The sequence below is a fragment of the Hemiscyllium ocellatum genome, chromosome 18 (genome assembly GCF_020745735.1).
Source record: "Hemiscyllium ocellatum isolate sHemOce1 chromosome 18, sHemOce1.pat.X.cur, whole genome shotgun sequence".
In the NCBI taxonomy this organism is placed as follows: Eukaryota; Metazoa; Chordata; class Chondrichthyes; order Orectolobiformes; family Hemiscylliidae; genus Hemiscyllium; species Hemiscyllium ocellatum.
The window spans coordinates 43064763-43077179 of NC_083418.1; the positions used below are offsets into that span (position 1 = coordinate 43064763).

Sequence of the window (12417 nt, forward strand, 5' to 3'; positions counted from 1 at the left end):
TATTTTCCATGTAAAAAAAATCAAAAGCAGGAAATATATGGAAGGTACCTCCAAGCCAAACCCTATCCAGATTTAGATAGACCGCTGTTCCTTTATTGCCGCTGTTCCTTTACTTCCATTGGGTCAAAATTCTGAATTTCTTATCTAACAAAATTATGAGAGCATCTTCAACATGGACTGTGCAAAAAGGCTGAACTCATCATTGCAAGTGTACAAATTTTTATTTGAACAAGTACCTAGTCACATAAAATTTAATTAAGTATTTTGAACAAGCAAAAAATGTAATATTCAAACTGCGAAAGAATATATTTTAATTCAGTATAGCAAACAAATAAATTTTCAAAGCTGGGATATTTAATTGATTGTATTAAAAGGAATTATATCAGCTGAGGAAATGTAATTTAACTCAAAATAATGTTATAATTTACTGAGCTAATAGCATAAATTCACTTAGTACAGCATGGAAAAAGTAAATAGCTTGATAACATCACATTAATTTCAGAGCAACATGTAAAATAAATAAAATAAACAACAGTAAATCATGAAGTACAGTATGAAAATTAAATGAATGCAGCAAGCATAAATCAGAACAGTACTAAAAGAAATATGTGAATTGATGAGTTGTCGAAATGACCATATGCCCAGAAAACTATGTTGTCTACCCAGTGCCAGGGTTTGGGATATCTGCTCAGGACTGGACTGGAACTTGGAGTGGGAGCCAGAATTTATTTGTCATGCTCAACGTACGCACCAACAACCTGGGTAAGAGTAGGAAGGTCATCCTGCATATTGAACATGAGGAGTTAGGCACCAAATTAAAGAGCAGAACCTCAAAGTAATAATCTCAGAAGTACTATCTTTGAATTATTACCAGAGCCTCATTTCCATTGACAGCAATAAGATAAGATTAATGAAATAAACGTGTGCTCAAAGAATGGTCTGGGACAATTGGGTTCTGGTTCTTGGGGCACAGTCATCAGTATTGGAGAAAGTTGAGTCTGTAGCATTAGGGTTGTGTACTGTGATTGATTGAGCGGTGCTGAGACCGGTGCAAATCGCAAAACTATAAAATGGGTGAGGGATCAAACTTGGGTATAAATAGCAAGTCCAGGGATGGAGTGAATGTAGGAGAGCAAGGTAATAACATAGAAAATTACAGTCAGAGGGAGAGAATACATCTAAGAATACTCCCAATGGTCAACACTAGATGTTAAGAAGATGAAAATAAAGGCTCTGTATCTGAATGTACGTGACACTCATAACAACAAAGTAAACCAGGTGACAGGTTAACCATTTTCCTGCTGACATGGTGTCCATTTTACCTCAATTACCATTGTCAACCAAATGATACAGTAATTGGTGGGTGAACAACCTAATTGCTGGAACCAAGATATCAGTCATTTAGGCGGAGGTAGAAAGAGATAATACTAAATATTAAAGGTGTAGTGAACAATTCTGAGGACCAAACAAAACTGCAAAAGGATGCTAGCAGAATATTGGTCAAGATATTCTGATGAATATCGCTGTGATTGCCACTCTGCTCCTATTTATTTGCCTTAGTACTTAGTTCTGCATTTCAAGATGGGAATTCTGATCCTAATTCCTTCACAAATGAAGAGTGTATGTAAATCAAACCATTCCACCATTATGCAAAATAGTCAGGCAATGTTAAATGCTTCTTTTTACAGCTATCAGTATGCCATGTTCTGAGGTTAAAATGTCCAGCAGCAATCTAGCCACATTGTCAGCTGCTGTAAAAGGGTATGTATGTATGGTAAGAGTAGGGTTAGAGTGGCATTTGCTTAAGGGGTTAGTATGCAATCAACCAAGACGCTAGATATATGATGGAATGCTTAGGGTAGATCAGGGTTGGAGTTGTGAGGGAGGTGGGTGTGTTGGGACAGCAGGGGAGAAAACTGTTAGGGCCGCAGTAGTAGAAATGTTTGAGGGTGTCAAAACTAGCAGAAGAGGGCAGATATCGGAGGGTGGGCGGGGGGTGCTAGGGCGTAGAGTGTTGGGCTTGTAGTGGCAGCTAAGGGGGATGTTGGGGGTTGCAGAAGATGGTATTGGAACAGTGGTGCCAAATAAAGATGAAGCAAGAGTGTCAGGACCAAATGCTTTGGTCCAGAGCAGATGGGAGTGTTTCAGGTTCAGGGTATTATAGTAGAATCTTGTTGTGTTGGATGAGGGTCTGATGATTGTGGAGGAGAGTTGGCGTGATTGGCAGGGGTCCAGAGAGCTACACTAACTTTTTAATCTTCTAACTTTTCCTGGGTAATATAAATTTAACTGAAGCAGAACTGTTCAAATTCTCCTCCTTCAATGGATTCTTTTGAAGAGTTCCAGATACAATGGAATTGGCCATCAAAATCTTCAATTTCCTGGAAATTCCCACAGTGTCTTCTGCACTTGGAATTCTACGTGGTTCTGACACACAACTCCTGTCAGCATTGCTTCATTGACTATCTGGCCATTGGAATATCCAAATGGAATGGACAACCAATGTTTGATGGATTAAATATGAATGAATCTGAAGTGAAAAATAAGTGCTGCACCTTCATCTCATTTGAAAACTGTTCCATTATCTGGCTTTAATATCCAAAAATGTGTTTGTTAAATGGTGTCCTGGCGATTGAGTATTGCAGTGAGTAAGATGGGTTCTTGTCAGAATAATCAAATTAAAATAATGACAGTTTGAATGGAAGAACACTCTGATGTGAAAGGGTTGGGGGAATTCAATTCCTAAGATACTAAAGAACTACACCTTAGATGGATAAAATGTTACTGAATTAGTGGGTTTATAGAACATAAAGGTTAAGATGTAGCCCTACTTAGTCTACAGGTCAAGTACTCGATGCAATTTTAGATTCCACACTACAGAAAGCATAAGAGGAAATATAGAGTTAGTTGACCTGCCTTCTAGAAACTCAAGCCTACTGCCATTGATTAACTAATTTCTCCAAGTGCACAGCAATTTCACAGTTGATACAGCAAAATTGATAGATACACTAGTAGTTTACCAACAAATGGCATGCAATGTTCTTGTTTAATCCTTTCCCATTTTTTTGAAGAGGGTGAGTTATATTTGCAACCATCTGGTCTTCTAGCAAAATCTTCTTTTTAATTTTAAAAATTTGGTGAAAAGTAAGGTGACGTGCACATAAGTGAAAGTACAGGGACCACATTCCATGCAAATCTCACTTTTCATGTTAACTTTAAAGACTAAGCTGCATCAATGGCCTGCAGAAAATATTATGTGTACTTATTTTTAAAATATGATTACAGATATTGGAAGTAAATTATGTCAGTTTGAAATGATCATAAAGACATAGATCCAAACAAATGAATTAATGCAAGAAGAGGCTATTCAACCCCAGGAATCTGATCTGTAATTTCATACGATCATACCTTATCGACTGTCATCTCAAATCAGCATTCCAGTCTAACTCTGACAACCCTTGCTAAACAAGAATCTATCAACTTCTGCTTTAAAATATTCAAGGGCTCTGTTTCCGCCACTTTTCAGAAAGAGAGTTCCAAAGACATACTCTGAGAGATTTGCCTCATCTCTGTTTTAAATGGACAATTTCTGATTTTTAAACAGCAACCTCCTAATTTTACATTTGCCTTTCAGAGGAGGCACTATCTCCACGTCTACCAAGTTAAGATTCCTCAGGATCAGATATACTTCAATCAAGTCACTACTTATTTTCTTAATTCCAATAAGTACAAGCCTAGCCTTTTTGACCTTTTTCCATCGTTCCATCCCAGTATTAGACTACTAAACCTTCTCTGAACTGAGTTCAGTGTAAGAGTTATTTATGTGGCTAAAGACCTGAGCAATGTACTGCTCAGTTGTACAGAGCATAAGGTGCTAGTAATATGTAAATAAATGCCAGGAATAGACAGAAGGTTAAGCAGTATCTTTGGTGAGAATCTGAGTTAACTGAAACTGAGTGAAACGTTAAATCTGTTTCTCTGCACCAATGCTGAATGATTTGCTGAGTATTTCAAGAATTTATTTCATAAGATTCCAGGTTAGGTTTCCAGATTCTTCTGTAAGCTCATCTCAGTCAAGGCAATGTACCAAAGTTGAATTATAGTTGGCATCATATGAATTAACTCATTGGTGATACCCTTCATGCTCAAATTGCCTCCCAACATACATTGCTGCAAATGTGTTGCTGGTCAAAGCACAGCAGGCCAGGCAGCATCTCAGGAATCAACATACATTACTAGTTTTACGCTGTGGAACTATACTTTAACAAATATCAGCCTCAATAGGATAATATAGTCAGGATGAAAATTACTAGAAGATTGATCAGACCAAAGGAGGTCTTATCTATGATCCAGCAATGACATTGCCTGCAATAAACAGGTGCAAGAAGCTACATAACAGTAAATTTCTGAAAATATTTATGGTATTTATTACTTTTAATGTATAAATATATTCTATTTTCTCCTGAGCATTGTACTTTCCATTTGTTTTGTACAGTACAAGGGTATCATCTTTGGTTATTGACCACTACTTTATCCACCTGTGTATATAGTACAAGACATCTGCTGCAAAGCAATGTTTTCATAACAGAAAAAATCCAAATGATACCATGCTGTATAAGCTGTGTTGAAGCAAAGCTACAGAAGACAAGCCAAGGTGGCTAATGTCACCAAATCAACAACCATGATGCAGTAGTGTTGCCGTAAAACAAAGCTGTTGAAAAATCTTGATTGTTTTGTGGTTTCTGTATAAGAAGAGCTAGACTGATTGATATTAGATGAATCACTGCTTTTAATTGCTATGAATATTCCTCCATTGTCTTTCCTTCAGTTCTATGTCATTCACAAACCTTAGAGCGTATTATGCGATAATGATGAAAGTTTAAGTCCAGGAATTAACAGGGTTGCAAGGGAGCAATCCAGATTGCTTTCTGAACAAGTGAATTAGAGGTGACACCAAAAATATTTCAATCTATTTAAGACTCGTTCAATGAATGACAGCATGATTTTGATGTCAAAATCTTATCAGTGGAATTACTCTGACTTCTTCAGAATTAACAATATAAGATGTACTGTTCCAATTACTCTGTCATTTGGGAGTTGTTAAACACTCTTTTCTGTATCCAAAAAATGGTTGAAAAGTAAGCAAATCTAAAATGGCTGTGTGAAAGTACTGAGGAAATTGACCACAAATCATAATTTTTGTAATTCCTGGATGTCTAAACAAAAACAACATGCTGGAAACACTCAACAGGTAATGCAGTATTTTTCAAGAAAATATCAACTCGTCCATTATCTACAAATGGACACAGCCTATTGAATGTTTCCCTACATAGGAAGAATAGACTTTGTTCACAACATGACATTTTTTTCCATGACATTGTTGTTGGGTATTGTTATATCCACAATGAAGACTATCAAATTATGACAGAACCTGAGGATTACCTGTTCTGTATGCCTCAACACTCACTCTGAAACTAATTGACCCATTAAGGAAATACTTGCATGCCATATAAGTGGTTTGCCTGTAAAAATATATATGCCATCAAAGGGAAACTTATCATGCTGTGGGCTGTCGTAAATGGCACAAAATTATTTTCATGGAATTTCATGGTTGTGTACAATGAAAGTACCATTGATATAGAACTTCCTGATCCTATTGGTCTCCAGTTATGCCATAGGTTAGTTCGGTTGGCTGGACTTCTGGTTTGCGATGTAGAATGACGCCAACAGTGCGCAATCAATTTCCACACAAAACCATCACCGTAACCATGAACTCTTCTCAATCTATCCCCTCACCTGAGGTGTGGAGATCTATCAGTTAAATCATCTGCAGTCATCTTTCTCAAATGAGAGAACAGCATAATTGTTATCTGAGAGGCTAACCTCACCCTGCCCACACAGACCAGTATTACTGAATAATTAGAATTCCAATGTTGTCCTCTTGGAAAATGATGTGTCGTACTGGTTATAGTATTCACAAAAGCCAAAAAAAATTTCAAAGTTATAAAATCATTTTAGAATTGATGTGCATTCTTAACTAAAAAAATACTGTAGTTGGTGGAAATCTGAAACACAGAATATCTAAAGAAATTCAGCAGGACTCACAGGATCTGTGGAGAAAGAAATAGAATTAATGGTTCAAGTTCAATAGGTTAGGGATAGTTCTGAAGAAGAATCCTATCAGACTTGAAATGGCAACTCTTGTTTATCTCTCTCCACAGATGCTACCAGATTTGCTGAGTTTCTTCAGTTTGCATTCACAAGTGTTTGGCATTTTGTATGAACTGGTAGTATAATGACTGTAGAGTAAATCATATCTGGCACCTGTACATTTCATCCAGAATCGCAATGGTACTAAATCTGTTTAGGTTGGTCATCTCTGCTCAGGTATATCTCTCTGCTGTTGTATTTCTGTAATCTTGCTACACGGTATGCACAAAACATACTTTGAAAATACGAGGGGTCAGTCTTGCCATACAAAGATGGGAATTCATTCCCAATTGTAAAATTATTTCATGGTACTGAACTGTTTGCATTTTGATTTCAACTTAAGGATGTCAAACTTCTTTTGTTTGATTTCTCATTCCTTTATACACATTAATAAGTTTTGTAAAAGAAATAAAAATTCATGTTTTATTTTTAAAATATGGACAGCTGCTGATTGCAAGGAGCGTGATATTAGACTGGAATAGTTGTTGACATATTCCAAAAGGCAAATTCAAATGTAAAACAGGTAAAACATGTTGCTTCAGCATTCTTACAAAGTGCCAACAAGCATTTGAATTGTAAAAGCAACTTTCACCGCATCTTGACAGTTTTACTCTGAAAACTCAACCGTCCAACGGAACCTCTATCCCGCCCCAAGCCATTTCAAAGCATCTTGGCTCAGATGCAAGAGGCCCATGTCCCAATATAGCAGGCTTATGGAATTTTGGAAGAATTGGAACATGACATATTGGAGAAAGTTCTCAACTTTATTTCTGTTTGCAAAATTAATCTGGTTTATGATTTTCTTTTTATTTACCAAGAAAACCTTTACAGACTTGCAGGTGTTCACTTAAGAATGAAGATTAATGTGAGCAATTAGGCCATTTGTCAGTTAAAAATACAGCTGTATTCTTCAGTACTGTTTTGCATTTTCAACAGAATGTTTAGAGGTCGCTTTTTTCCAATTCAGTATCTGTCCAGCAAGTCTGTTTATTATTTAACATTGTTCACTTCACCTATTCTGCTTAGTATCAACTTAACATATGGCTGTTTGTAGTCTCTTACTGTACCAAGATATATGTTTAGTAATCTGCACATGTACCATAACGTATGTACCAAGACTACACCCAAGATAAATTCAAGAAAGAACCTCGCCAGATGGATGTGTTAACATTTGATTGCTAGTCAAATATATTGAGCAACACATACAATGGACATCATATAAATATTTTAAAATAGCATTCCAATTTGAGTAATTATACATTATATAATTATTTGGGGCAGCATGGTGGCTCAGTAGTTAGCACTGCTGCCTCACAGTGCCAGGGACCCAGGTTCAATTCCAGCCTCAGCTGACTGTCTGTGTGGAGTTTGCACATTCTCCCTGTATCTGCATGGGTTTCCTCCCACAATCCAAAGATGTGCAGGTTGGGCATGCTAAGTTGCCTGTAGAGTTCAGAGATGTGGAGGTTAGGTGCATTAGTCAGGTGTAAATATGGCATAATAGGATAGGGGAATTGGTCTGGGTGGGGTACTCTTTGGAGGGTCGGTGTGGACTTGTTGGACCGAAGGGCCTGTTTCCACACTGCAGGGATTCTATGATCTATAAGGTCGTGTTTTTTTTTACTTTTAGACAGTTAGCAAGAGATGATGTTCAGGTAGAGGCTTGAAATAAAAGGTAACACAAGGTCTTAATCTATTAATTATTATTACATTTGTTTTTTCATGACGCCATTCCTTATTGTTTTATAAAGACAATTCCAATGCAAGCTCATTGTAAAAGCTTTGACTCAACAACTTTCAGGCCACAAGTTCATCAGTTGTACATAGGGTATAGCCAGTAGATTTATGATTATCATATATATGTGTGTATATTGAATTAACATGTAGCCCTTGATTAATGTGGCATAAATAAAACAGTGACTTTTTAAAATAAAATAATTTACTAAACTGCAAAAGATTACCAATATTCCTACTTATTCTGATCCTTTGTAAGACTAGTAATGGTGGTACTATCAGATATTCACAATTCTTTTTCAATTAATAACATCAATGTATCTGTTTGTGATCAGCCAGCTTTTAAAATCATTGTAAACTTGGTGATGACTTGAACGTAGCTCAGATTTGGTAGTGAGCTGCCTGTTGAATTGCTGCAATTTTGTGTAGACCCACAATACTGTTAGGGAGGGAATTTCATAATACCATTGAATATCAAGGGACAAGGGTTAGATTGCCTCTTATTTGGGATGGCCAGTGTCTGTCAATTATGCTGCATAAGGAGCATTGGTGAATTTCTGCAGTGCAAGGTTTAAATGACACACACTGATAATGTTGTGGATGGAGAGTGTGGATGTGGTGCCAACCGCGCAGCTGCTTTGTTCTGGATGGTATCAAGATCTTTGAATGTTGTTAGAGCTGTAGTCATCCAAGCAAATGGGGAATATTCCGTCACATTACTGACATGTTCTGTACAGATGATGGACAGATGTTGGGGAGTGAAGAGATGAGTCACTCGCTGCAAGATTCCTAACCTTTGCCCAGATGTTGTGACCACAGTATTTGTATTGCTGGTCCTGTTCAGTTTCAGATCAATGGTAACTTCCCAGGATGTTGATAGTGAGGGATTCAGTGATGGTAATACCATTGAATATCAAGGGACAAGGGTTAGATTGCCTCTTGCTGAAAATGTGTTGCTGGAAAAGCGCAGCAGGTCAGGCAGCATGCAAGGAACAGGAAATTCGACATTTCGAGCATAAGCCCTTCATCAGGAATGATTGCCTCTTATTTGCGATGGCCAGTGTCTGTCAATTATGCTGCACAAATGTTACTGCCACTTTCCCGCCTAAACTGGACACTGTATTTGGACAGTTGGAGGGAAGGTCGATGATGAAGCATTGAAAGTAATTAGGCCTAGAACATGACCCTGAGGAACCCCTGCAGAGACGTTATGAAGCTTGAGAAGACTGACTGCCATGACCATCTTCCTTTGTGTCATGTATGACTCCAATCAGTGGAGAGTTTTCCCCCGATTCCTATTGACTCCATTTGCTAGAACTTTTTGATTCTACATTTGGTCAAAACAACCTTGATTTTATCTCTCCACCCTGGAGGCTTCCTGCCTTTATTCCTGATTAAGGGCTTTTGCCCGAAACATCGATTTTCCTGCTCCTCAGATGCTGCCTGATCTGCTAAGCTTTTCCAGCCCCACTCTGATCCAAACTCTGGTTTCCAGCATCTGCAGTCCTTGCTTTTGCCTAAAACAGCCTTGATGTCAAGGGCAGTCACTCTCACTTCATCTCTGGAATTCAACACTTTTGTCCATGTTTGAACCAAGACTGTAATGAGGTCAAGAGCTGAGGGGCTCTGCTATCAGTGAGCAGATTATTGCTCGGCAGGTGCTGCTTAAAAGCACTGTTGATAACACTTTCTATCACTTCACGATGATAAGAGTAGACTGATGGGATGGTAATTGGCCGCACAAGATTTGTCCTACTTCTTGTATACAGGACGTAACTGGGCAATTTTCCACATTGTCAGGTAGATGCCTATGTTGTATGAAACAGCTTTGCTGGGGTTGTGGCAAGTTCTGGAGCACAAGTTTTCAATGATATAGCTCTAAAACGATCAGCCCCAAAGCCTTTGCAATATCCAGTGCTACCAACCATTTCATGATGTCATATGGAGTGATTTGGATTGGCTGAAGACTGATTTTTGTGAAGAACTTATTAAAATTGCAGATCTGTCTGCAGTTTGAGATACATGGCTTCATCATCTGCCTTTATTTAAATGATTCTGCTTATTCTTGACCTTTCAACTACTTACATATTTATATAGTCAAGAGTCTGGTGCTGGAAAAGCACAGCAGATCAGGCAGCATCCGAGGGGAAGGAGAATCGATGTTTCGGGCATAAACCCTTCATCATGAATGAGCCTCGTTCCTGTTGATGAAGAGTAATTTGTGGGAATTAGGACATGGGCACAATAAATTTGAATGAATTTAAGTTTATGAAGGGTAGAACATAGGCCAGTTAGGAGTGTGTTAGAATACTTAGTTAATTCAAGATGCCACAAAGGTTCTAGCAGCAAACAGGTTACATCAAGGATACAAATGTATTATGGAAGTTGAAATTAGGGAATCTGGTGATGCTGTGAAGATATGGTTGGAAGTTGATCTTGAGGTCATATTCTGACCATTGCTTAAGCCTTGACCAGTTTTCGGGGAGAGGCATGGATTTGGTTGCTGGGGAGCAGAGTGTCAAAGAGATTAAAGACAGAAAGCATTATTTTACTACAGGATGTTGGACAGGCCTTCTGATAACTCTGTGACTGAAAAGTGAGGTAGAAATGAATCTCATACATGTAAAATTCTATGTGTTTTTGGTTGATGTCACCAAAGAGCACTAAGTAGACAAGAAGTAGAAAGGGGAGTAAGGATAGATCCTTGAGTGGGAGCAGATGGTAGATCGTGAGATAATGGAGTAGGAGCAGGAATTGAAGCCATTTCAGGTGATTTAAAAGCTATGATTAGATAAATTCAGAATGGTGTAATTCCAGCAGATGTAATTTTCTATTCATCTGATAATATATTACTGAATATTGCAGTACTTAGACACAGCATTGGAAGTTACATGGTAATAAAATAAACTTTAGTTTGCTGTTCTGGTATTTATTTTACTGTGTTATTTGTATTATTTGTCCTGAAGGTATGAAGTATTTTTATTCTGTAAATTATTTATTTCCAGATTTGTTATAGGTTACAAAGCTAAGTTATTTTGAATTTGTTCGCTTTCTTTATTCTTCAATAAAATTTTGTATCTATTCACCAGCAAGTATTGATACATCAACCCAAACTAAAATGCATGTTTTCTGTATAGTGGTTCTTTGCTTCATTGGTAGTTACTAGTTTGATCTTAAAGTCTCTTGCTATCACCAGTCTGTTCTATTCTTGAATTTCCCTCTGTTCCTACAAATTTAAAACTGTTGTTATTTTCATTGCAAATAAGCTAGTTATTTTGGGTCAAGTTTGTAAATGCAATAAACTCTTTCATACAAGTTTTATTTTGAAATAAAAACAGTGTTGGTTCTGTACAGAATAAGCTTAATTGTATTCAATGCTATGAAGCGTAGGCTTTATGAAATTTCCTAGTTTGTCTCAAAATATAATAATCTACTTGAAAGCACAATTACTTTCCTTTAGCCAGAGAATGTGGTGTCCATTGTGCACACAATAGGCTCCCAAACTTTCATGATGTGAATTATTATTATTATTATTATTATTGCGCTGATATTGACTGTAGAAGAAATATTGTCTGAGAAAGTTCTCAGCTGCTCTTCAGTAATGCATTGGGAGCTGGCTCTGGCCCGAAACGTCGAATTTCCTGTTCCTTAGATGCTGCCTGACCTGCTGTGCTTTAACCAGCAACACATTTTCAGCATCAACCTGAATAGGCAGAGTGCCCTTTGTTTAATTACTTATCCAAGAATGATTCCTTCAATATATTCAGCACTGCCTTAGTGTGTCAAGCTACTTGGTGTGTTGAAGCCATGTTCTAGTGCGAAGAGTTCTAGTACTAGCATGAACAGCGAGAGCAAAAATGCAAGTCCGTGGAAATTGTTTCATAAGTGCTTCAGTTGTAGACTTCTTGTTCCTCCCATACTCTAATACCACAAACCTCCTAAAACATATTACCTACTTTAATGTGAATGTTAAATTCATTTCAACTGTTTTAGTTCAGGACAACTTGATAAATGACAATTTTATTAAAAGTAAAATATTTTTGTAGCTGTAGTGCGACTGGAATGTATTATTTCCCCACTAGTGTGTTTGAATGGGAGTTTGATGAAATACAGCACGCAGCCTGCCCATCACCGTTCCACTTATCTCAGAACTGAATTCCATTTTAGAGGGGATGAAGGAGGAATGACCTTGGGCCTATTGAAACTTTTAAAAATTCCAGCCTTCCCTATTTTAGTCATGGCAGAGATAGGTCCATGTCAAATGTTAGCCCAGCAGTTTTTGCTAGACGAGCTGATGTCAGGCAAGGGAGAGGATCACATTTATGAGTCCCCTTTGACAATATCCTATTTAACCCTTTCAAACTTAACCCTCACCTGGCCTCACTGGACTTGCCACCCAAGGCCCGACGACATACAAGACATCACTCATCTGGCTCCATAATCATCTCTGTTTGAGCTATTGGTCTATCCCAA

General features: G+C 37.6%; 1 protein-coding gene across 1 annotated transcript in view; it reads left to right on the top strand.

Annotated features, from left to right (window-relative positions):
- tmem9b (TMEM9 domain family, member B) overlaps window positions 1-12417 on the top strand; it is an 86335-nt gene that overhangs the window by 71240 nt on the left and 2678 nt on the right. The window lies entirely within an intron of this gene.